The 27,511-nt window shown below is 42.3% G+C and overlaps 1 long non-coding RNA gene across 1 annotated transcript in view; it reads right to left on the bottom strand.

Moving 5' to 3' along the window:
• Nucleotides 1-27,222, bottom strand: part of LOC137143673 (uncharacterized) — a 35,899-nt gene extending 8,677 nt beyond the window's left edge. Inside the window, exons 1-2 of the long non-coding RNA XR_010917236.1 lie at nt 27,160-27,222; nt 25,821-25,881 (exon numbers count right to left, since the gene is read on the bottom strand). This is a non-coding gene — a long non-coding RNA (uncharacterized lncRNA). The remainder of the gene's footprint in view (nt 1-25,820; nt 25,882-27,159) is intronic.
• Nucleotides 27,223-27,511: the final 289 nt, after the last annotated feature.

Here is a 27,511-nt window from a genome sequence, read left to right as displayed (position 1 = left end):
GGCTGATCTCAGGTAGGGCTCTCATGACTGCTGGTGTGACGCTGTTGTTAATGGCTGACATCAAGCAAGTTTTTCACTGATAAACAATCGCATCTTACCAACCTAACCTCTGGTGTAAACGGTGCTATGTCAACAGGAGGGCTTCTCATGGAGATGAATCGACTACGCTGACAAGAGAAGCTCTTCCATCGGTGTAGTAGAGTCTTTGCCGCAGCATTTTAAATGTAGACCTGCCCTTGGTTAAAGCTAATGACAGTGCTAAGCTTCAGTGCTTTCCTTCAGGCTAAATGTAAGGAGCAATTAAAACCCTTTATGGAGTGAGATATCAGGAAACAAGAGAAACCACTGTCCAAGGCAATGGGACCAAATGAGAAGTCCTGATCAGAAACCTAGTTCTATGGGCTAAAATCCCCCATGTCTGCAATCATAGAGCCCAAGAGATTCTTTTGGCAAGCTGCACATGCGTTAGAGGGAGAAAGAGAGCAGTCAACAAAATTAATAGTTGTGACTATGGGTCCAAGAGTGAGCTGAGCTCTTTGGGGCACAGCACTGACTGGAGAGAGAGACAAATTGTGAGCAAAGAAAGTACCTGCTGTTTCTTTCTACTGTGTCTTGGAAACTGGACTCACTGTACATTCCTTGTAATGTAACAGGATTGATTTCTCCTCCCAATGGGAACAACCCTGCCAGGCCCCAAATACTGACTAGTTGCTGGGCCAAAAAAAGGCAACTCCAGCATCACTGGAGTTATGCCTGTTTCAGAGCAATGGATGGTGGATTCCCTAAAGCCCTATGTATTCGGTAGCCTAACTAAGGAAGCTGTTCCTTTGCAAAAGTTGAAGTTTCTGGAAGAGGGTATGCTCTTGCTGTGCAGGCTAACCAGAAAGCGTATTCCAGGGGTTCTCAAATGGGGGGTTCAGGACCCCTCAAGGGATCATGAGGTTATTATGGGGTGGTTGCAAGCTGTTAGCCCCCATGCGTGCCAGGACTGTGGCTGTCAGTCCCACGCATGGCTGACAGAGCCCTTCAGAGCTGGGTGGCTGGAGAGCAGCAGCTGCTGGCCGGGTGCTCCAAAGGCAGTGCCACCCCCAGCTGTGCAGAAGTAAGGGTGGCATGGCATGGAAAGGTGGCAAGATACAGGGCGGGGTCATTGCTTTTTTTTTGGTGGGGGGGGGGTAAGGGAAGGAGGGGTCATCACAGCCTGAAATATTTTCAAAAGGGGTCCCAGGGGGAAAAAAAAGTTTGAGGACCCCTAGCGTATTTATTTATGCTTCCTCAGGCAGGCAGGCAAGGAAAATTGAGGTGCCTAGCTCATTTATTTGGAACTAAGAATCCTGTGTTAACCAGCTGTCATTATTTCAAATAGAAAGTCTGGCCCATGGAGCTGTTTAGTAACTTGCACTGGGTCATCCTGTTTATGACTGATCCATCAGCTTGCAACCGTCTGTAAATAACGCTGCCCCCAAACCGTAGTTATATCCAACAGGGTGTTAATCCTCCAATCTTAGCACGGTCATGTCATTGGAACAGGGCTGCTCTTCCTTTTCTCGAAGGAAGAAAAATCGCGGGGTGGAGGAGGAGGAAAGATGATAAGGTTTCTCTTTTCCCTCTGGACTTATTTTTGTAAAAATGTAGTGAATTGTTTGTATTCTGTAAAACTGGCCACTGCTAGCTGGTGCAATCACTGTGGTTTGTCCTCTGAAGAGGCACTGAGCCAGATGCTCGGTCTGTGCAAATCAGGGAAGCGTCACTGAAGTAAATAGCGGCCGCTAGCTAGTGTAAGTTGGCATAGCTCTATGGCCTCTCAGCCATTGCTGAGCGTTGCAACATGGAATCCCCTGCAGATGCAGTTTGCGAGCAGCAGATAAAGCAGTAATTATCCAAGAAAGAAGATTGCAAGAGTCCCCAGTGCTCAGAGGGAAGAACCTACAGCTCAAGGATTTGTTGTGAAAGGTCTAAGAGGTGGGAATCTAGTTACACCAATGAGCTTGCTGGCTCCTAGAGAGTCTTCAAGAGGAAAAAAGTTCACATAGGGCTACTCTGTGCCTGACTGACAGTCCTGCACTGGGGGTAGGGGAGAGGGACACCAGGGGAATAACCCCTCAGAGAGCAGAATGCCTTGAGATGCTCATTGGTGCACTGAGGCTGTGGGGAACAAGGTAGTGTACAAGCCTTACCACTGTGTAAAGGGCACAGCATACTTCTGCCCATGCATGGAGGGAAGGGAAAGTAGAGCCCCAGCCCTTCCCCAGGACAGCAGATTTCAGGAGCAGCTCCGTACTCACGTAAGGACACAGGATGCACTTCTGTCCAGACCTTACATGGCACCAGGGCATACTTACTCCCTTCAGCAGCTCAACTGCCAGAGAGCTGGACAAAACCTAGCCTTCAATGGGCGTTGTTTCCCTTGGGTTTTTTTTAAAAAAAAAAAAAGTTTTTTACCTCTGTTACTAATTTCAGACTATTAAAAACACAGATAGAATTGTAAACATAAGATTCTTCCCCCCGCCTCCCTTCCCCCCCGGTGTTTGGGCTGTGAAGTTACTTTCTGTGTTTGAAGCCTGCATGCTCAGTAACACAGCCTAGCATTCATGATCTAGGAAGATACTATTGGATGGGCATTTCTAAACACTGCCAAAATTAAAATGTAGGGAAAAAAAAGATTCATTGAATTAAAAACCAATTCATAGTCATTAGTTATGCAGGTTTGCTTTCCATTAATATCCCAGCATTTGAACTTAATTTGCCTTCACAAGTGTGCACAACTGATACAGCTCACTGGATAAGATATTCACCCAAAGCAAAAGCAAGAGTGTCACAAAAGTGAATTCATAAAAATAAAAAGATATATATAAAATAATTTAAAAAAACAAAGTAAATTGTGATTTTTACCCAATTCTAGCGCTGAAACCAAATCCACACCAGGGCAGAAATGGGGCGAATGTTGCTACATCAGCCTGCTGCATGCGGTAACATGACAGTGTCATGATGTTGTATCGCAGTGTGGTGAGGCAATGTCAGTAAGTCATGATAAATGATCACACTTTTTGTGTAGCACAATGAACACAACCATAGAAATGTAGGGCTAGAAGGGAATCGCAGGAGGTCACCTGGTCCCATCTCCCTGTGCTGAGGTAGGGTAAAGTATACTGTTATGAGCCAGGCTAAACCTTATTTTGGATCAAGTTGAAACCTTGTTGGAAATGAAGTATGTTTATAGTTTACAACTATCTTAAATGCCCTTCATTTAAGATGGTTGTAATAGAGCGTTAGAGGGCCACACCTAAACCAAAGCATAAAAGGAGTTTTCCCAGAAACTAGAGACTTGTCACTGTAACTTGAGAGTATTCTTTTGTTTGATTCCTCCTGCATTCAATGAAGCAGAACCTTTACATGCCTTGTAAATAAATAAGATTGCAAAGAAAATACCAGACTCCATCATCAGTTTAGACTCCTACCTAGAACATCTCCAAAGTCCTGAACTTTGACGAGCCACTCAGGTCCAAAAAGGGCAACAATACTTAGACCATTCCTTAGTAACCTGTTCTTAAAAGTCTCTAATGATGTGAATTCCACAATTGTCCTAAGTAACATATTCCTGCACTTAATTATCCGTACAGCTAAAAAGTTATTCCTAATATCCAACCTTAATCTTACCTGCTTCAAACTGAACAGATTTCTCTCTCTTCTACCTTCTATGACCATGGAAAACAATTGATCACCATCCTATTTTTATATATTTGAAGACCCAAGTCCTATCTCAGCCCTTTCTTCTCTAGGCTAAACATGTCCCATGTCTTTCAACCTTTCATCACAGGTCAGGTTTTCTAAATCTCATCATTTCCATGGCTCTTCTCTGGACTCTCTTCAGTTTGGTCACCTCTTTTTTGAAATGCAGTTCCCAAAACTGGACACAGTTCTCCAGTTGAGGTCTCATCATACAGTGGCAGATTAGGTATTTTGACTTCAAAATATACTGAAACGTTCTGTTTGGTAAAGCTGACCAGACATTTTTTGATGGTACTGTTTTCCATCAGAAAATGCAGTATAATCAAAATTGCATCATTTTATAGGAACAAGTCAATTCTGACAAAGTTTCCAATTGGAAGAAGTTAAATCATTCTGACTCCCATTTCATTTCAATTCATTTTGTTTCACTTCTATTACATTATAGAACATTTCAACATAGCAAAATGGTTACATGGTTGAGCATGAAAAGATTGAGAGATTTGTTTTGGGAGAAACTTTGGCTTTTTGTTCCAAATCAGAGCAAAATCAACGTCTGAAATTCCCACCGAATGGTGATTCAGGTATCTGATCAGCTCTAATAATGAATCTCCCAGAAAGCTCTTTCAATTACTTCCTCTACCACAGATTTGCTGAATGACCTTGCAACATTCACATAACTGCCCTGTACCTCAGAGCTTGTCTAGACTAGAGAAATTTGCATCTCTTGAAACTATATATAGTTACACCTCTAATGCAGACAGGACATTGGTAGTGTCGCCATTAGGATATTGAACCATTAAGTCACACCAGCAAGTATTCCCCCAATGTCGATAAGTCTTCAGTTTCCCCCGCTGTAGTGAAGTGAGGATAAGAATGCCCCAGAGCTAGTCAGAAAGTTCTGATGAAAAACAAATGTGTCTAGCTGCCTCTAATTCTCTGAGCTATTAGGAGTGCACAAGTAATCTTCGCTAAAAACGGTAGATCATTTTATTTTGTCTCTATACTTTTCTGTGGCAGTACAGACCTACTCGCAAAACCTCACAAACCTACTGTACTATGTGAGAAATTATGTAAGGAAAAAGTAAGGAAGTTCAGTGACTGTGTAATTCCAGAATCAAGCCACTGAACTGGCTAATACAAAGGAACAACAATTTCCTAGCGATGGGGAGGGTGTGTGTGCATATGCACGTGACAACACATTGGGGGCTGTGAGGGGAGGGGAGGAGAACGGACAGACGCTGAATGGCTGATGGTATTTAAATACAGTTGTCAGAACGTGTTCTTTTCAGCTGCCCGTGAACCGTAAGGATGTTATAGCTTCAGCCTGCACAGCTAAAATGCACCCCCTAGTTGTTAGGATTCTCTTCTGGGCACACAGACAGACACAAGAGCTGCAGGCTTAGACTGGCTTTCCAGCTTGACTGAAGACCTCTCCTATTAAAGAACACTCTACATATTTGTTATCAAATGCACCTTGGTGAAAGCACTTCACCTATTAACAAGAGCATCAGTGGATATTACTGATGCAAAGAAAGGAAGCTAATGAATATTGTACATACATTAGGATACCCGACATTAACTACACTGAGTTTTTAATCTTTCCACAGGTTGCCCTTTTTAAATGCCTCCCTTGAAGTGGCAGGCTTCTGTTCCACAGCTATCTGACAGAGATGCGAGCAAGCAGAGACTCTTGAACTTGCATCTCAGTGCTAGCCATATGTTATTGGCAGTTGCAGAGACTTACCTATTAAAATGCAGAGCAGCTGTGTTCAGTGTTAACGGCATAAGGCCAGCATTACTTCTTTTCCTGGGAGCCATGCCACTGTCAACTCTATCAGGGGAAACAGTGGCCAAAGGGAAAGAAAGTAATAGGCAGTTGAAGGACAGACATGAAACCCCAGGGACTGGTTTCAACTGTAACATTTTTTCAGCTCCAATCAACAGGTGAAGACTCCTTAGAAATTATTTGCTCTATCTGGAGGTCCTGCCCACACTACTGTGTTAAATTAACCTGGTTTCCAGAATGGTTTTGCTTCACAGTTTGTTAAATGCAACCACTCTCAAAATCAGTTTGGAATCTCCCTTTCTAGCAGCCATGCCACATGCACTAACCTGAGGTAGAACCACATTGGGACTCTCACTATGGAGCTCTGACAGGATTCAGGAACAAGGGATAGTACAGTTTAAAGATGTCATGTGAATGCAAGCCAGGTGTTACTGTAAGGCATGCTGTCACCGCGCGCGCACACACACACACACACACGCACAATCAGCCTCTTCCTGACAAATCCCCATTACCTTCCCTATCTTTAAGGCTATGTCTATGCTAGAGCGCTTACAGCTGTACCGATGCAGCTGCACTGCTGTAGAGGTCGCTTGTGTAGCTGCTCTCTGCCGACAGGAGAGCGCTTTCCTATCGGCATAAAAAAACCACCTCCCGCTGGCATAGCTGCTGCTGCTTGTGGAGAACTGCTCCTGCCGACACAGCACTGTCCACACCGGTGCTTCAGTCCACACCGAGTCATTTAAATTACGCCAACAGAACTGGTGTAGTGTAGACAAACCCTAAGACTATAGCACTGCTGTATTCTCATCTCAACCACGCTCCTATGCTCCCTCAGTTCTGCTTGCATCTCAAAACCCACCATGCTTTGCTGAAGGCTGATCTGCTGCTGCCACCACTGCCTGAGTGGCCAGGAATGGTTTGCCTTCCTTCTGCCCACCACATGCCCCTTTTAAAAATGAAGCTCAGAACTGGAGATGGGTCCAAGTCAGAAGATTCTGATCTGGATGTCAAATCTGCTGGCATTTGGGGTCTGTATGAATCTGGGGTCCTGGTTCAGATCACTTTAGAAACAGGATCCAAGTGCAAAATTCAGATCTGGATTTGGAGATGGAGTCAAACTCTAGCCCAAATTTCCAGGGTATCTTGATTTAAGGTTCTGGCTCATCTCTACTCAGAATACACCCCGATAGATTCTGCCCAGGACCACTAAGCCATCCTCATACCAGCACTTACTGTTACTAACTCTTCACATCTCTTCTCCCTGCCTCCTCTCACACCCTCTTGTAGCATTTTCCTCAGGTTAATCAGTGCATATCATAAGGCCACCCAACCCCAACCTTAGAGCTGGCCTGCATGTGATCATTTGCTGATCCAGCTTCACTCCAATTGTGTTGTCTTCTTTAAGGACTGCATCCATTACGTGAGACAGTTGGGGACATACAGTAACCTCAACATCTCTTTTTGTATATTCCTCTTAATTCCTCAATTTACTTTCATTGAGCTCTCGTAACAAAACCACTTGGGCTTACTCAGCACTCGCAGGTGATAGATACAACATGGGCAGCTTCATTCTTGATCTGATGCAGTGTGAGACTATGAGCAGGCCAAATACTGATGCTTCAGAAGGAGATGCAAGAACCCTACGAGTAGGCAGATGTTGGATAATTTACCACTACATTAGGTCTCAACCTGACCTCTAATCTCTTAAGCAGGAGATTTTCATGATTATTCATACCGATGGGCACACAAGTGTAGTGGGACAGCGGCATCATTACTATCAGAGAGTAGCAGCATCAGAACCTTTCAACAATCACTAAAAACCATCCATGAACCATTCTCCACTCTAGCAAACTAACAAGAGTAATTTATACTTTGTTCCCACTCTTTGGAGTTAGACATCCAGCCCCTGCACATGACACCCTCCTGTACCACAGCTCCCCAGTTCCTCCAGTTTTCCCACCATAGAGGAAGCATGTTTTACATGCTGTGTGTCAAACAGGAACATTTTGGAGGTGTGTGGGGGGGGGGGGCGCTTTCTTCTATGGCTTTATTCCAACAGGCGATAGAAAGCCAAGCTGCAGATTGACAATGAAAACTCCCTGACTTTTTAGCTCTCGCAGTGAGATGATAAAACTCACAGTGCCTGCACCATTTAAGCAAGGAAAATAAGAGTCGTTCGTCTGTACCTTATAGGCAGGGCCCAGCACTGTTGCTCATACAGTGATTGATCATCAGTTCAGAGAATTTGTAAAGCAAGAGGAAGGGACTGGAATTTACGAAGGGATCAAGAAGTGGGTTTAGAGCAAGAGTAACAATAATAAATGCTAATCAAGTGAACAATTAAACTAGTTATTGCAAAGCATGACTCATGTCTGAGAATAACATGCATGTTGAGAAGTGCCCTAAGTCCAAGATATATATTTGTTGGGAAGAGAAGGAAAATGCTAAGTACAAGTTAGATCTTTTACCTTGCTTGGCTTCTAATATAAAAAACCTTGGCTTTGCAAGCTCAATAATATTCCCCCCTCCCCTCAGTGATATTTAAATGTAAGTTCTGGTTAATACTGCATTTGATGGAGGTTTGCTGCTTAGGAGGGAAAGTAACTCTGCAGCCTGCAACAAACACACAGGCTCAAATGCCTAGGACAAGTTGAAGGTACTTCAAGACTATGGTCTACAGGAATAGGTCACTTTTCTTGCAGTGAATATGTAGCAGCTGCTTCCTAAAAAGTAGAAGCAGGGTTTACTTCAGAGGACTTGATTTTCATGAGATGCATGACCAACCCAAGAAGTGAATTTTGAGGCAGCAGCATGAGAGAGAGGATGGGACATCACTCCCGCTCCCATAGTCTAATGACGTAGGATGTGGAAGACAAGCTTAAAAAAAAAAAAAAAAGGCAACAAGCTAATTATGCATGCTCTTTTCTTTCTTGGTATCTCTGACCACCAGCTTCATAAGAATGGCCCTATTGGATCAGGCCAATGGTCCATTCTAGCTCAGTGTCCTGTCCTCCAACAGTGGCCAATGCCAGCTGCTTCACAGGGAATAAATAAAACAGGTAATCGTCACACCCCATTCCGTCGGCCATTCCAGCCTCTGGCAAACAGCAATTCCTGCCTATCTGGTCTAATAACCGTTGATGGACCTATCGTCCATGAACTTATCTAGTTCATTTTTGAACCCCGTTATAGTCTTGCCCTTCACAACATCCTCTGGCAAGAAGCTCCACAGGTCGACTGTTCATTGTGTGAAGAAATACTTCCTTTTCTTTGTCATGATTTTATAGACCTGTCATATCCCCCTTAGTCTCTTTTCCAAGAGAAAAAGGCCCAGTCTTATTAATCTCTCCTCATATGTAAGCTTTTCCATACCTCTAATCATTTTAGTTGCCCTTTTCTGTACCTTTCCCAATTCTAATACATCTTTTTTTGAGATGGGGAAGACCAGATATGCACACAGTATTCAAGATGTGGGCGTACCATGGACTTATACAGAGGCACTATATTTGCTGTCTTATCATCTATCCCTTTCCTAATGGCACCTACCACGGTTAGCTTTTTTGACTGTCGCTACACATTGAGCGAATGTTTTCAGAGAATGATTCACAATGACTCCAGGATCTTTCTTGATTGGTAACAGCTAATTTAGACCCCATCATTTTATATATATAGTTGGGATTATGTTTTCCAACATGCATTACTTTGTATTGACCAGCACTGAATTTCATCTGCCATTTTGTTGCCCAGTCACTCAGTTTTGTGAGATCCCTTTGTAACTCTTTTCAGTCTGCTTTGGACATCACTAACTTGAGTAGTTTTGTATCATCTACAAATTTTGCCACCTCACTGTTTACCCCTTTTTTCAGATCATTTAGGAATATGTTGAACAATACTAGTCCAAGTACTGAGCCCTGGGGGACACCACTATTTACTTCTCTCCATTCTGAAAACTGACCATTTATACCTACCCTTGGTTTCCTATCTTTTAACCAGTTTCAGATCCATGAGAGGACCTTCCCTCTTATCCCATGACTGCTTACTTTGCTTACGAACCTGTGGTGAGGACCTTGTCAAAGGTTTTCTGAAAATCTAAGTACATTATTATATCCAATGGATCACCCTTGTCCACATGCTTGTTGACCCCCTCAAGAATTCTAATAGATTGGTGAGCATGATTTCCCTGTACAAAAACCATGTTTGACTCTTCCCCAATGAACTGTATTCATCTATGTGGTCTGATAATTCTGTTCTTTACTATAGTTTCAATGAATTTGGCTGGTACTGAAGTTAGGTTTACCAGCCTATAATTGCTGGGATCAACTCTGGCATGCTTTTAAAAAAAAAATGGGTGTCACATTAGCTATCTGCCAGTTATCTGGTACAGAAGCTGATTTAACTGATAGGTTACATCCCACAGTTGTTAGCGCTGCAATTTCACATGTGAATTCCTTCAGAACTCCTGGGTGGATACCATCTGGTCCTGGTGACATATTCTTGTTTAATTTATCAATTTGTTCCAAAACCTCCTCTAATGACATCTCACTGAGGGACAGTTCTTTTTGGGTGATAAATCTGAAGAATGGCTCAGGTGTGGGAATCTCCCTCACATCCTCAGCCGTGGAGATGGATACAAAGAATTCATTTAGTTTCTATACAATAACCTTATCTTCCTTGAGTGCTCTTTTAGCATCTTGATTGTCCAGCAGCTGCACTGGTTGTTTAGCAGGCTTCCTGCCTCTGAAGTACTTAAATTTTTTTTGCTGTTACTTTGAGTCTTTGGCTAACTGTTTTTCAAAATTCTTTTTTGGCCTTCCTAATTATATTTTTTACACTGCACTTGCCAGAGTTTATGCTCCTTCCTATTTTCCTCAATAGGATTTACCTTGCACTTTTTAAAGGATGCCTTTTTGCCTCTAACCATTTATTTTACTTTATTGTAAGCCACGGTGGCATTTTTTTGGTCCTCTTACTATATTTTTTAAACATGTGGTATACATGAGCCTCTATTATGGTGTTCTTAAAAAGTTTCCATGCAGCTTGCAAGGATTTCATCTTCCTACTTCACTGTTCTTCAGCTATACATATACAGGATGAACAAACAAAACAGAAAGACATGTTAATGGATAAATATATAAAATGATAATGTCTGGTGTGACAAGATCTCTGCTTTTGCAGTATGCTATATGGTAAACACACTCAGTAAAAATGGAATTAAAATCAAACAGGTAAGGTTCAGGTCTAGGACATATAACCAGTGAAAGAAGATGGGTCACCTTATTTTATATGGGTCATTATAATTTTACTACCAGTTTACTGTAATCAAGCACTGTACATCCCAGAGTTCACTCAAAGTCAACAATTGTAGAACCTATATTGTGGCTCTACTCTGTGTCAAGGATGCTCTGGGGAGGTTTTGACATGTAACCTACCGCCGTAATTAGATGCAAGTGCTTTGAGTTGAAGAAAGATTATTTCTGGTTTTTCAGTGATCTTATATGATCTGACTGACTTATTTGTTTAGTAATGTAGATGTTATGTACACAATACACTGTAAACCCCAATTTCACAGAAATCATGCAAATGCTTGATTTTATTTTATGTATTTATTTATTTATTTTTTTTAACAGTCAGGGTATGGCAGATATTGCCTAGAGAATTAACTGTCTTATCAGAAGTTAGCTATCTAGCCACCAAGGAGTTTGGGAATGAAACTCTGCTCTTGCAGATCTTTGGCCATCTTCAGAAGCAGAGTTTTGATCTCTAACATGAAGGGCATGGTCTTTGGTTACCCAGCTAGTGCTAAGTGATTGAAGTCAATGAGGGAGACAGGTGCCCAAACATGGGATAAACAATGCCTCAATCTGTGTATCCCAAAGTGGAGACACCCAACAATCAGTTGCCATTTTGAAAATCTTGGCCTTAAGTGCCCCTTGTGTCCCCATCTGTAAAATGGGGACAATAAGATCAACCCTTATTCTCCCATATGATCAAGGCCATTCACAACAAAAGTGCTGGCAAATCCATTGCTATATGGAACTTACCAGCCATGTGTCTTGGGAAAGAAAGTATTAGTTTTCAGGAGGCCAAGAGAAATTGTGGGTGTGTGTATATGGCAAACACACCACACACAAAAATGAATGAAGAAACCAAACAAACCTCCATCCTGTGGCAGAGAGTCTCAGATTCGATCTTCGGTTGCAGCACTAAGAACAGGCATTGGGCTGGGCTGGAGTGGGTTTCAGAATATGAGCATCTATCTACTATTTTTAGTGCCATATTAGAGAGCCCCGCAAGCCTGAAGTCTGTAGACCCAGGCTCGAGACTTGCTGCCACACTTTTTGTTTTGCCTTGTGACATACCCTAAGAGGACTTGTTTACCCTGGGGATTACAGCCATCTTCTGTCAGCTACTGGTGCAAGTCAGCAAAGCTGCTATACACCACAATTTGCATGGATGCAGCTAAACTCTGATTCAAATCAGAGTAACACATATGGATATAAATCATGGCATATATAGTTTTTGACCTAGTGCAGCTGCACTGCTAGTTGCCCAGCGTGGCCTGAAATCAAGGCAAATTCCCAATGTAGGTAAGGCCTTGGACTTTGCCCGCCCCCCAAAAGAATCCTATCATAGCAACCATCAGCAGGAGTTCAGTTGAGGTGTTGGTAGGAAGTCTGCGGTGTAGAGAAGGCTCTAGGCACATTTTCATGACCCAGCGTTAAAGGGCCCAAGTGCTTCCTACAGTAACTGCTTTGCATGCACCACCAGTAGCTCCTGCTGGAATATAGAACTCATTTTTCTCATGCAGGTGCAGCCAAAGGCTGTGTGTATACTAGCAGAATTGGTACCACAGAGCTGGCCAACACAGGGTGTGGCCGATGGCCGGCTCCCCGTTAGTGGATCACGTGCTTCGCTCCTGTTGGGGGGCCAGGAAAGTGCCCATCACCCCATCTTCCCTGGGGGAGGGGGTAGGGACCCGGGCCCACCCGCTCCTCCGGGTCCCAGCCCAGGGGCCCTATGACCAGCAGCTCTAGACTGCTTGCTCTGTATTTTGGAGCTGCAGCCTCTTCCCCTGGGCTACTTTCCCCCCCTCTGTCCTTGCTGCCCCTTGCTGGGCTCAGTACCTCCTTTTTGGGGTTTCTCCACTCTCCCACACTTCGCTACTCCAATCTGCTTCTGCTACTCCAATCTGCTCCGCTCCTAACTGCACAACACCTCTGCTTCCTCCAGCTTGTGCCCTGTGTGTTTGGGGCGGAGCCCTTTTATGGAGCACCAGCTGATTCCTAATTGGCCTCAGCTGGCTCCTAACTGCCCCCTCATGACTTCAGTTAGGCTGCAGGGAATAAAGCCCTGATCATCCTACTGCTGATATATCTCCCTTCGCATACTCTCCTGCCACCCTCTGCCCTTGATATATCACAAGGGGTAAAAATGTGCACCCTGCCTACACTCCAACTTCTGACATTGCTACCACCATGACCAGAGAGCCCTCAGAAAAGAGACTTTTGTTCATTAATTGTTTGACCAGCTTTAATTTTAAAAATCCTTGTCATCTATGAACGATGATCACATTCAGTTGTTTCACCAAAACTCAGGATTGCTAATCTGCTGTGCAGATCACTGTAACATGCCCTGCCCTTACTCCTAACGTGGGGCTTCGATTGACACCAGTAAAAATTCTGCACAAGGAGTAAGTGCAGCATATGCAAAGAAGACCCAAGGAACAGATTTGAGATGAGACCTTTGTTCTGTACACAGCGGATTAACTTCAGCATCCACTGGGATACATCTGCCTTGAAGGTGGAAAACAGCAGCTGCTAAGCAGAACACAGCAATGCTATACAACAATTTTAGGACAGGAAGTCAAGAAAATCTGAATTTCTGTCACCTTCCCGTTCACAGAGAGATTTCTTCAGTGCCCCAAAAGTGACACGTTTGACAGTGCAACATATTTCACAGCAAGTATCTGTGTCAAAGCCAAACACATCATCAGTCCAACTGGAAGGGCACCAAGTAAAATGGTGACTAATACAATCCAACTAGATGAACAGAGATCAGATTACTTACTGCACTATTACTCTTTCCTCTTTTTCCAGAGTGGGGCAGTTTCTAATTAAGGATGTATATATTATAGTAAAATTTGGTGTTTACTAAATGGAGGTACAAATCAGTTTAGGATCATGCTCCCTGGTTAAGGCTTGTGGTGACAAACATTTTATATCTCTGCCTTATATCACACAGCTCAGAAGAACAAATGATCTGTGTGATCTCTCTAGCATGCAGGGTAAACTCACAACATCTGGCTAAGCAATGAGATATGCTCCCATCAGAACCTCATCATGCAAAGCGCTTGCAATTTATCCAATCTGTTTTACCTCAAAACTGCCATAGTTCAGTCCCACTGATATAGCCCATTCTTTTTGTTTGTCATTTTTTCATAGTTCGTATTTAGTTTCTTCATAAAACCGAGTATGTGTATTTTGCAGATATAGGAAAGGCTTTTTTTTTTTTTTTTTTTTTTTTTGGAGGGAGAAAGATCAATGTCAGATGGCAAGAGAGCAGGTAAGTGGGAGTGCAGGAGGACAAGGATAAATTAAAATTGCATGCAAAACTGTGTTAAAAGAACATTAATAAGGTTGCAAAGTCAAGCACTCAATTGTCAGGAAACGCCATAATTAATCTGGCCCCCTTGTGTGTATACATGATGATACAGTCTTTAATTATGTGATCATATACTATTCCCCCCCTTCCCTGCCTCATTCTGCACAGGATGGACCACGCTCACTTACAAAGAAGTGTTTTAATAGTTTGTATCCTCCTCAGCGTTCAATGTGTGGCCCCAGGCTTTATTTCCTGCATGCTCTTTGAACCCTGACCCAAAGACAGAATTATTAATTTCCTCATGTCTTTTCTGTGGCACTCATCACTATAGTATCTGAAGTGCTTCACAAACATTAATGAAGTAATTTGCACAACACCACTGTGATATGCAGAAGCCTTAGTATCATCCTTGTTTTATGTCCCATACAACCCAAGTTCTCTGGCCCAGTCTCCCTCCCCAGGATTCTTGTCCCAGGCTCTTTACCCAGCCAGTCTCAGTTCCCCCACTGCACACTGGTGGTTCCTCATCAGATGCATCTTCCCTCGCAATTCACCTCTTCTCCCCTACCCTGCGGTTTCCCAGTCCCAGTCAGTTCCAATCCCCTGTAAACTCCCCAGCCTCTCTCAGTCTTCCACTACATGCTGGCTCATCCCATGTCTCCTTCACCAGCCAGTCCCAGTCTCTATGCCTGCTCACAGCTCACAGTCTCCTTTTCCACCATCCCTAGTCCCCCCAGTCCTAATTTCTACTGTTCCAAATCTGTCGCAGTCTACTCCTCCTTCCATTTTGCAGGTCTGGTTCTTCTGCCCAGGGATGCATAGGGTATAGCAGGGTAAACATAAAAAAAACAGGACAGCCAGGCTTCCTGCCCCCAGTTCAGGCAACTGGACATGGACCCAGCACAGCCCAGAGCTGAAACTGCAAAGGGAAGTCCTACTCAGCTCAGAGCTGGAGCATGCTCAGCTCACATGAAGTTTATCTGCTAAGATTCAAGTCATCGCTGAGCATAAATGAACTGCAATTTTTTCAGAATCTTAGCACTTGGTCTACTTTGGGCATATTGGCACTGGGATGGCAAAAGGTGCACCTCTGCCACACAGGCCAAGTTCCTGAAAAATATACACAAACAAAAGATATGGAGCTGTATCAGGGTCAGACACCTCCAGAGCAACCCCTTATGGCCTAGGATGGATTTCTAGCAGAGTAACTTAGTTTACCTTCTCACTAGGCTCCTTCATAATCAACTTTACACAGAAGCTTCACTCTGTGTGGACATCACTCCTTAGACTCGAGGATAAGCCCAGACCCTAAGTTACAAACAAAACTCACCCGCACAAAATAAAGTCCACTAAGTCCACCTCAATGCTCTGCTTCTGGCAGGCTACTCCCAACACTCCCTGACTGGACTCCTTCCCCTGCTGTCTCAAGTTCTTCCCATTCTTCAGTCTGCAGGAGGCTTCTAGCTCTTTCCAGCTGTTTCCTGTTCCCCTCTGGCCCTTGACAGAGACCAACTCCCATTATGAGGCACAGAGGGGCTAAATGAAATCCCTCTTAAAGGGCCCAGGCTAGACTTGAGCATTTGACCAATCCAAAAGTAATTGGTCAATTGACCAGTCAGATATTTTAAAGCACAAATTTATTAGAACACTAACAAAAAAGAGTAAGACTATGGTCCCCTAACAGGCTTAGCCTCAGAAGGATACTTATGCCTAATTATAAAAACCAAGTTACTTAACTGAGTTATTTTAATTCAGAAAAATGCAAAAATTTTTTTTTGTTTCCAAGAAAAAGAAAATAGCATAATGCAATAAAAAACAAACAAACAAACAAACAAAACCCCACAGGCCACTGCCTATATCAGGGCATTCTTGCTGGAATGTTTGACCTTGGTCAAACAACAAGCAGTCAATTGACATTGTTTGACCCATTAATTGGCCAGCTTGCCAAGCCTACCCCAGTCCACAGAGCTAACAAAATGTGTATTACTGATATCTTGTTCACTCTAGTTACATCTCCTTTCCCTCGTGTTTTGTCTTTTCAGATTCTAAGCTCTTTGGGGCCAGGATTGAAAGGTCTTGTGGTTAAGGCACTGTCTATTGATTTTAGATACTGTAGGCCCCTCCACCATAGTATTTGAGCACCTTACAATCTTCAACTTATTCTCACAACATGCCAGTAAAGTAGAGAAGTACTATTATTAACCCCCTATTACAGAGGGGAAACTGAGGCACAGGGAGGCTAAGTGATTCGTTTCAGGTCACATAAGTAGACAAATAACCCAGCTCTCCTGTGTTTCCTGCTGCATCACAGACTTCTTGTGTGTCCTTGGATAAGTCACTTCTCTGTCTCTCTCAGTTTCCCCTCTGTAAAAGGGGGCTAATAAAATCTTCTCTATTTAGATTGAGGGCAGGGACTCTCTTTTACATGTCTGTATGGTGCCCAGCAGAATGGAGCCCTGATCTCTGTGGGAGCCGTAGATGTTACTAGAATACAAACAACAGTGATAATATGGCATCTCCCTCTCAACCGTATCCCCAAATGTCAGGGGCCTATTTCTCCTTTGTTCCATAGTGTAAAAGAGAGCAGCAGTTCTTCGATCAGGTGGAACCCTTCAGTAGAGAAAACTGACCACACCTTAATACTCACGTAGATGTCCAAGGAATTAGTGGACAGCAGCAGAGGCATGTCTACAGTGGAGCTGGAAGGGATAAATTCTAACCTGAGGAGACATACCTGTGCTAGCTCTGATTGAGCTAGTGTGCTAAAAACAGAAGTGTAGCCAAGGCAGCACAAAGCAGCAGGAAGGGCTAGCTACTTCGATTTCCCCCTCCTCCACTGAAAGCTAAATTATGACAGAGCACAGCCTGAAGTACAGGGTGGTAAGCAAGCAGCACCAACCCACGATCAGAATTGGGTGCCACTGCATCTCAGAGACAAGACTCCCTTCTTGCTTTCCCTTGGGCCATTGGCAGCCGTGATATACCGCTGCCCTACACTCCATGCTGCCTCAAGTACTCCGAACGGTCCGTAAAAAATGGGGGAGACAAGGCTAAGCTCATCTCCTGCCCACCTTCAGGTGAATGGCTATCCTTCCTCCTTGAAGGGCAGATGATGACCCCGTAGCCCACATAAAGGGTCAAGGGAGTTTCTTACTCCTTCACACGGACACTTACCTTGAGTCAAACTGAGACTTCGGAGTTTCCAGTATGGTCACTATCACCTTGGGAAGGGGGAAAAAAAAAGACCGCCCCCCCAAAAAAACCTCTCCTCCATGAGCAGCTCAGCTGGACACAGAGGGTTAAGTTCATTTGAGTTCAATATTCACTTCAGCTTCGAAACCATGTTCTCTTTATGTACCCAAACACCCTGTGTATTTATAACCAAATGGGTGCACTATTCCTCTAGGTCTTATATGGGTAATTTTTCTAGGTAGTCACTGGGTACAGTGTGCTTGTGTGGTCCAATGTTAGGGCAGTAGGACTTGGGAAACCTGGGCTCAATCCCCTACTCTTATAGACTTATGTATGAGCATGGGCCATAGGCCATTTACGATAAGACTCCCATTAAAATCAGTGGGAATTGGACACCCATTTGAAAATCCCACTCAGTCTCTCTGTGCCTTAGTTCACGCTCTCTAAAATGGGAATAATAGTGCTTCCCTTTTTCATGGAGGTATTTATTCTCTCAATACATTAGAGACTGAGGTGCTCAGATATCATAGTAATGGGAGCATATAAGTAGTGATGGTAGGTAGAGAGAGAGATTCATTCTGGAAGCCCAGTGTAGACGTTATCCAATCAAGTCTCATAATACTTCTGTGAGTTAAGTATAGCAGAAATCCAATTAGCGAAACCACTTGGGCATCCCCAGAAGAACAGGTTCCAACCATCTGGATCTTATCCCCACTTTACATGTGGAGAAAGTGAGGCACAGTGGACCTAAGCAACTTTCCCAAAGATTGGAACTCAGCTGTGTCACTCTAAGACCCACCCACCAAACCAAGAGACTCCAAAATTTGGCTTTTCATATATCATAATATTTATTTTCTCCAACAGTGAGTATTTTTCTTTTAAAAAAGATTCAGTACAATAGTGTTTGAATCAGCTGGCTTAGATTCCAAAGTCTAGCACAGAGACAAGGAGGACAAACACAACACAATTATGTGAACAGAGTTGTTCAAGCAGCTGCAGATTATTTATGCACCACATTTCCAGAATCTATCATGTAGAAACACGTGTGATGCTTATAAAATATTAAACAGTTGACATTTTTTCCACTCTGTGAGCTGGGTCTGATATTTCCTGTCTAACATGCATTTGGAAGCGTATTCATAGTGTGGGCTTGTCTACAGTCACATTGCACTTTGTTACTTAAATAGGTTAAAAAAATCTGATTTAATTAAACCAACACAAACCCCCATATGGACACACTTATTTGTAAACTTGGCCTCTAGTGATTTAGCTTGCTTCTGTAAGGGCTGATCCAACCCTCGTGAGATTTGCATCTCAGTTTCTAACAGTTTTAGACCAATATAAAAAAAAGACAGGTTTAAATTGATTTAAAGAACATCCACATTCCCAGTTGCACTGATTTAAAACAGATGCGACTTCCTGTACTGACCAAGCCTATAAGAGAATCTCCTTTTGAGAGACTCCCTCTAGACTGATTATCTGGTTCATAAAGAAAGACCTGCTAACAAAGTGGTTCCACTTCAAGATTTCATTACTGGTACATGGCTGCCTAGCTTCTCTTGGCTTGAGTCCTCTACCTACAAAACCTTGTTTCTGTTCTGAGATCACTGCCAATATGCCAACCAATTGTGCATGGCCTAACCTGTATTGCAGATTATGCTACTGGGAATCCCACTCAAGATTTGGAAAGCTGCAGGATGTCATTAGCATTATAATCTACAGCCAGGATCGAATCCAGATTACATCACGGAGTGCTCCAAAAGAGCCAGATTGTTCAGGATTTAGGTGTACCACAGTCTTTGGGTAGAGATGAATGGGATGTTACCACTGACAACGAACTGGACCTGAGAAACAGGCTGGGCCCCAAAGTAGTTATTAGGAGAGTGAGATTGAAGATGTTTCTGGTGATAAAGGCTGCATAAATTGCTGGTTGGTACATCGGAGATATAAATCTGCTACGCTGTTACACTTCTGAAGGACTGAAAGCCACTGTGCAAATATGCATATTTTTCTTGCTCATCCCAGTTGTCACCCAAATCAACTTCCAAAACAAGATGAAAAGCACCTTACTCCAGCAGGTTACAACACAGTAAACACACCAGACTAAACACTTCTGTGATGGCTCTGGAATGTTTTTCTGCATGAAATACTGTGTTTTCTATGGCTTTAGTTCAACTCCATACCTGCTATGCAGTGAATCTAGGCTTAGCCACCTGTGCTTCTTTTAACTTTCCACTGATCCCAGTAGCCTCTGTTGACATACCAGGGTACAATCCAGACTTATGAGCACTGTCTCACCCCGGTCTTCTAATCTGGGGTGTCCTTTACACTGGTTTACTACTGTAGCCCTCAGCCTGGACTGCTCACAAACAGCCTCCAGCATGCAAATCACTCCCAGCTATGTCCACATGCATACGTGCGCGCTGCAGCCAGCCAACCACACCTTGGATTTTACCAGCCTTGGTTATAGTGCAGGGTGATCCCAACACACTCCCAGTCCCAGATTTTCATCTGGAAGTGTATGTCTTGTACTGCACTGACTGCTCTTGGACAATTCAAGTTTATATAAAGCCCATTTTTATAAATAATAATAATACACACACAACTTGCCACCCAAATGGAGTTTCCCAAACCAACCACACTGGATTAATAAACTTGTTTTGTTTTATCTAACAAAGTGATAGATTTTGAGTAGAAGTAATGACATTCTGTGAGACGTATCTTTTTCTATGAAGATCATGTTAGTACCTTATGAATGTTCTCTCTCTCCCCACATAAGCAATGGCTTTCAGGGACATTTCCTTGGCTAGCATGCCGGGATCGAGGAAAGTCTACTCTAATTATTATGGGTGTCATGGTTTCTCCCCTATCTAATGTCACTGGGAAATAAACTAGCCACTGGAGCAAAAAGACAAGTGCAACTCATTTGCAGCACCTCAGATACTTAATTTTTGTGACCTTGTGGGCTATAGTCCATGCAGAGTCTTGATCAAAACTAATTCAGGAAGATTGTGTGCGTGCGTTCATGGATGAAACAGCTACACCAAGCGACCAGTGTCTTATCATCAGATAGCACCTTTCAACCAACACCACATCACATAAATCCTAACACCAGAACCAAATTGCACCTTTTCATAGGGTAGACAGCCACCCACAAGCACCCAGCACAACATGGCAGGAAGGAGCCATTTTGGCCAAGAACATCTAGGTAAACTGCTACCCATAATACAAGTACCTTGAGATCACTGAAGTCTAGACTGTATCTCAGTTAGATATTTCATACCAAAAATGCTCCAACATATCCAGGTACCTGATAGGAGTTGTCTGTATTGAGGTTGATACAAGAAACCTTAACTCTATTGGCACTGCCTCACATGTCTATTAAAACGAGTCTGTTAAAACAAATAAATGTAAGCTTCAACACCATGGCAATTATGGGCCTGATCAAAAGTCCACTTAAGTCAAAGGAAAGACTCCAGCTGAATTCAGTGACCGGGCTTTAGATCCGACTCTAGGTTCCTTATAGATAAACAAATAGATAAATTCGCACACATCAAAATTCTGCCTGTGTGTCACCTGGCAGAAAAAGGTAAAAAACTCAAAACACGTCCCCCCCATCTTTTCCCCCTCCTCTGAGACTAATTCTGTGAGATTCTTGCCTCCCTCTATGGATAGCGCATGCCAACCATAAAATATGTTCACATAAAGTAAATTAACAATTTTGAATAGACACGGCATGATGTAAAAAGCCAGATACATAAACATGTTAAAGAGACAGTGTTGTCCAGTGGATGGACAGGGCACTGGACTGGGACCTCTCAGTTTCTGTTTCCAGTCTTGCTTGTGATCTTGGGCAAGTCACTTCACTTCTCTGTACCTCTGTTTCTTGCATCATCATTTGTCCATCTTGTATATGTGTACAATAAGTCTAATTCAATGAGAGGACTGATTAGAGTTAATGGGTTTTGGATCTAGCCCTTAAGGAGTGGGCTGAATTTAGCTTTGGTGTAAGCATGGGTAACTCCCACTTAAGTCAATTATAATTGTGCGTGGGCTGAAATTGACTAGCTCTTTATTTAAATGAATTGTGAGCATAAAACAGAAAGGTACTTTGTTATGCAATTTCCCTTCCACACTTTTGTTAACTAAGACAAGCAAGTCAAAGTGCACTCAGCCTCATAACAGCTTATTGTTTTAAATACCAAGGGGCAACATCCACATCTACACTCCATCAGGGGTTCCACCTCTGGCTTTGAGTTTCAGCCAAGTTAGCTCACAGGGTATGAGTAGGATTCCTAGAAAGTCTTTTAAAGCCACTGGAGAATAGAAGCCAAAACAGCAATGAATATTTTCTGCCTTTTAGCCCAACTTGTTATATAATTAATTTGATCCAGAAACTGAGTATTTACAGGGTAATTTGCAATCCGTAAACTGTTAAACACAAAATGGCACTCTAAGTCATTAAACACAATTCACTTTCATTACAAGCACAGTTGGGATCCAAGGATTTCTTTGTGTGTGTGCATGAGCTGGGAAAAAATGGTTGTTGTCACAAAGATTAACTTCTATAGAAGTTAATGGAGTCTAATACCAAGTATAAGTGATCAAAATGATGTTTGATCAACACCACCACCCACAAAATGCTTCCTCCCAACAAAAATCTGGTGTAACAAGCTAAGCTTATTAATGTACCCAGGAATTCACCTTTAAAGTGTAACTTTAGGAGCGCAAAGCAGCTAATGTGACCACAGTCAAATAGCAATTAGGTTTCATCAAGACAAATAATGGTATTTTCCTTCATGCAAGATAAACTGTTAGTTAAGGGATTATATCATTATTTCACATGCTCTCTGGTTTTAATAAGCACACAGACTCAAAGAAGCTCAGTAGTGGCTGCTTTTCAGTATGATTAAAATGTAAGCAGTAATTTCTAAAACCATGTCGGAAAAAGTACAGATACAGTACTTAACTCTTTTTGTTGCAGGATTTCAGAAGTGCAACTCTCTCTCCTCCACCACGATATATTGGTCTCTGTCTTGTGCACACTCACCAGCAAAGCAATATATTTCCTGAACTTCAGGGGCCAAAGGGTTTGATCTACATAAGAAAGTCCTTGCAGCTATGTCAATTTACCTCAGCAGAAGCTCTGGCCCAGGTTCCTAAAGGTAGAAGCCCACTAGTCTTTTCTGGAAATGTCTGGGCAAATAGGTGTCCTTATTTGTCTGCGCAAGTGCCAGGACTGCTTGCACAAATTGGATAACCACATGTACAACCAATCAATTAGCAATTTGTGCATGTGATTTCCTGATTGTATGGGCTCTCAAACTCATTTTCAGAGCAGACACTTAAGACAGGATACTCCACCATCAGTAATTCCCCAGAAAACACCACTTGTAGAAATTGTACTTATGGATAGGGAGGATAAATGCATGAAGAACAAATAAATTTGCTGCCTTAGAGAACCCTAAAAATAGCCAATTCCAAGCAAGATGATGTAGTCTGGGAATTCTCCCATAACACCTTGTATTCCTCTGAAATACCAATGGAGTTTGGATGAGAGTTTCTCATTCCCTGATAGGAAAGAGTAGATACAGAGTCTCGATTTTCCTCTTGCTGTTTTGTGACAGGGATTATTTGAGTGACCCTAGAACAAGACCATTCAATACAATTTCAAAAGTATCACCACTCCCTTTACCTCCCAAACCCCATGTTCATTAAAAAGGACAGTAAAATTACAGAGACTACATATTCACTTATTTACAGAACTCAAGCACTTAAACAGAAGTGTCTAGATTCTGATCTTACCTTGTATTGGTTTTACACTGATGTTACTTCATTGATTTCAGAGGCATTATTCCCAGTTTACACTGGTAGAAGTGAGATCAGAATCTGGCTGTTACAAACTCCTAGCCCCCAGCAGGACCAGGCATTGCTGTGCTTTATGGCAGTTTTCCCACTCCTCAGGCTCTTCCCAAACTTCCTATTTCAATAGCACCCTTCTTCAGGTGCTTTTATTATGAAAAAGTCAAGTCTACAAAGTCCTCAGAGTGCAAACCTGTCAATGTACACCTATTTGCAAATTAAGGTGGGTGGGCGGGCGTGAGCCCGCCCACCGCTCAAGGCCCTTCCCCCAGCCCAAGGGGAGGAGCCACCGGACCTAGAGAGCAACTAATTTCGTGGGACAACAAATGTAAAAACAGGAAAGGGCGTGAGGGTCACAGGTATAAATGAAGGGAACCGGAAGGGGACACCGAGCAGAGAACCCCGGACAGCGCCCACTGCTCCCGGAAGGTGTCCGTGGAGCCGGTGGACGCCGCCCAGAAGAACTCTGCCCGGAGACGTGAACGGAGAAGGGAATGGAAATAGACCCCACAGTCGCAGGACGCTTCCCCAGCCAACCTCCCCTCCCTGCCTGTCAGTGTACAAGAGACCATAACCAAGGACTCTTCCACTTTCACCAGGCTCCTTTTCCAAGCTAACAGCCAACAGTATTCTAACCATGTCCTGCCTCACAGACTACTTTAGGAGACTGTCTTCTCCTACAGTTTCTCTCCCCTTTCCTGCAGCTGTGTATAGGGAGCACCTGTCCTCATTTCAGTACCATCTGATAGCAAAAAAACTTGTTTGGCCCTTAAATGGGCAGGACACCCTGTTACATTTTGGTCTCTTATACTTACTCTGTTCAATTCATGTAGTGCATAGTATATCAGATGCATGCTCATGATAAACAGGTGGTATTTTAAAAAGACAGGGCTATAAGCTGTACTAAGGAGTTATTTATGGAGCTTGCTTCTTCATTACAAGTGTGTTTGCTATGAGCTGGACTATTGTTTACCAATAGTTAATTCATTGACCCAGCTTTGCAGAGGGAGTCCACTGCAAATAGGGATGATGATAAAGGTGGAAAGGTGGAGAAATCAGGGGCTCCGTCAAAAACATCTGTAACTGGGGTGAAATGGGATTGAGTGGGGACCCAGGAAACATGTACCAGCACCCCAATTTTCTTTCAACGGACATGACTGCAAATTAAACTAATTTCAGGAAATTAATGAAAAACAAAAGACTTGTCCTTAGTATTAGCATTTGCTATCTTCGGGTTCCATTAAAGAACTCCACTGAGCGTTAAACCTAGTTTTATCTTGTGTAGATGTGCATGATTTCCCCTTCCTGATCATCTTCTTTCCAGATCTTTTATAAGGTGGATTTGATTTCTGGTAGCATGTTTCAGTTAACCAGATCCACATAGCATAGGTACAGTCCACTTCTGTACAATATTTTTAGCAGTATACAGTTTATGCTGTTTACTCAACCAGCTCTGCCTTACAAAACAATGAAACTGTGGTGTGGCCAAAGCCGTCTGATTGTATTGCGAGTTTTACAACATTTAGTGGATTGGTTTCTTTTAAGCCTCAGCTCAAGAAGCACCTAATTAAGTGACAATTTCAGCTTTCAATTTTAATCCAGGTTTCTAGCCCCTCTGGTTGCAGAGAAAAGCTTTGAAAACCACATAGCAAATAAAGAAAAAAAATGGGTTCTCTTTCTTTAATAATCCCATAACTTTTAAACAAACCTGATGAGTTTCTGGGGCCCAGTTCATGACTTTTGAATGCGTGGGAGTGGCAATACTGAACCTGTCATGAAGAAACAGCAGCTATCCCTTACAAAAAAATATTACAGTTCTCAACACTAGCAGTTCATGTAAAAGGATGTAGTAGCACAGGAAACAATTATATATTCTTCAAATAACACTGCAGTGAGAGAATATTATCTGCTGAAGGATCACAGATAGCTAAAAGGAAGCCTAAAACCAGTGGTCTGGGTGATAGAATATGTAACTTAGAAGTGATTCTTGCTTTTGTGTTTACATAATAGACTGTTGTTGAAATTTGAAAGGACACCACCCACTTGAAGTCTAGTTAATTATTTAAGAGTGGCAAATGTAGTTTCAGCCACTACATCTGCCCCAGAATTCTTTCCTAGAAGATTACTTCAAGGCTCATAGAAGCATTCTGTAATATTTTACCTTTATACTGTGCTCCGCACATTGACTAAGAATTCATCTTTGTGAGATAAGTATAATGTTGTTACAACCATGTTACAGATGGGTAAACTGAGGCACAGATTGGATACTATCTCCCAATGCATTAGAAGTAAAACTAGAAATACTACCAGTATCTTCCATTGAATCAGTCTGCCACATTGCCTCCTTGTAGTGAAAAAATAAACTAGAGAGCTTCTTTATTCACTCTGTTATTCCTCATAGCCTAGAAAGAGATTTGGGGGAGGAACTGGTCTCCAGTCTCTTGCTATAGTTTTCTGTGATATCATACAATAAGCACAAAATATTTTAGAACGAAGTCTCACTTATATTTCCCAAGGCTGCCAATGTCAGATTAAGATCCCACCCTATTACCGTTCAGCAATCGCCAAATAATATCAATCCCCCACTCCCTCCATACATCTATAGGAGCTGACATAGAGTAGGGGAAACTGTAATATAACAGTACTTTACCTCGCTGTAGATAGGGTTTCTGAGAATGGCTTCATGCACTTTTTGTTTCTTCTGGCTACTCCTGCCACACCAAGCAATAGAAGGGAGAATTTGCTATGCTAATAAGTGGCAAAGGCTTCTCTTTAAAGTAACACATACCCAGAAAAGATTGAGCTGCCATCACCAGCAGCTAGTAGAAAGCAAGTTCTATTCATCAGCAAGTTCCACTATACACACCATTTATTTACCCAAAAACATTATTCCTAGAACACTGCTGTACAGCTGAATTAATGAAACCTAGAAATAGTCCTTTCTTAGATTCAGTTGTACTCTTTGCTATTTTAAGCCCCTGATTCAGTAGTCCATTCCTATTCAATAAACAGTGCAGGCCTAACTTTAGGCATATGCCTAAATCCTATTGAAGTCAATGTACTTTGTTGAATTGGGGCCATACTTTCACCCAATACTTTTCTAAAGGATTTTAAAAGGTGAAAGCTTGTTTAAAGCCACAGAAAAAGTATGAACTGGGTCCTCAACAGCCCTGCATACACAGATTTTTTAAAATTAGTTTTCCAGTAAACCAGACCCTGATTTTGCATTTGAATCACATTACAAGCAACGTATTTTGTTGTGCTAGCCAGATTCTAGTTGGTATAACTACAATTTGTCTGTCTGAATACTCCCTGAAGTCTCAAATGTGGTATTCTTCACTTCCTATCCTGAACTGCTGTGTGATATGTTGCTATGCATTTTTTACATTAAATGACTGCTTTTGCTCCAGTCCAGAAGTGGCTACATTTCAGCAGAGAATGAAGGGTCTCTTAATACATAACATATCATTCTGTAAAGAACTTTGGGATCCCTTGGGATGAATTATGTTAGATATTATTGTGTAGCACTAGTTCACAATATCATCTGATTCAAAGTTTAATACACAATTATAATTGTAGATTCTGTGAAAAACAGGTATAAACTCTGAAGCCTCTGTAAAGATCTCATGAACTATAATGCATCATCTGGCAAACCCTTGCTATAACCCAAATAAGTAACTAAACTGGCCATTAATTCATAGAGCAGGGCATGATAATAAAATGCTCTTAAAATGAGAGTCGATGTGAATGACTGCTTTTCACATTTTAATGAGCATCATTAACTTCTGATGAAGGGTGATATAAACATTTACTTTGCAAAAATTCCATACTAGGTTTCAGTACATATGCCCAATCTTAAATGCTTTACTCAAAAATAGTGAGCTGAACATGATCAGGTGCAGGTCAAAATTAATTACAAAACAAAACTCAGTACCATACCGAATACTGAAAAACTTCTACCCATCCTGGGTTTTAAACACAACACTTACCATAAGATGATCCCTTGCATTCACTGGATTTCACCCCACTTTAGATATTTTCTTCCTTTGTCTGCTTCAGATGATGTAGAAACTCCCCACCCCCATTTTAATGGGATAAATCTATTAGCAGTCAATCATTAATTCCTAAGGGCTCAATTCAGTACAGGAGAAATTACCTCCATGGCTGCCTGCTGTGAGAACTCCTGGATGTCTTCTGCAGCTGAAGAGTCTAATCAAAATAACTTATGTGGAATTAATAAAAAGAACATTTTGCAGTTATATAGCACTTTCTTATTTTAGGATCTTAGAGCATTAATTAGTGAAGCTTCACAACACTGTATGAAGCAGGAAAATACTATCT

The sequence above is a fragment of the Emydura macquarii genome, unplaced genomic scaffold (assembly GCF_026122565.2).
Source record: "Emydura macquarii macquarii isolate MOO-44397 ecotype Brisbane River unplaced genomic scaffold, CSIRO-AGI_Emac_v2 contig_67, whole genome shotgun sequence".
NCBI classification, from domain to species: Eukaryota; Metazoa; Chordata; order Testudines; family Chelidae; genus Emydura; species Emydura macquarii.
Note: the sequence above shows the minus strand (reverse complement) of the source record. Positions and strands in the feature narration are given on the sequence as shown.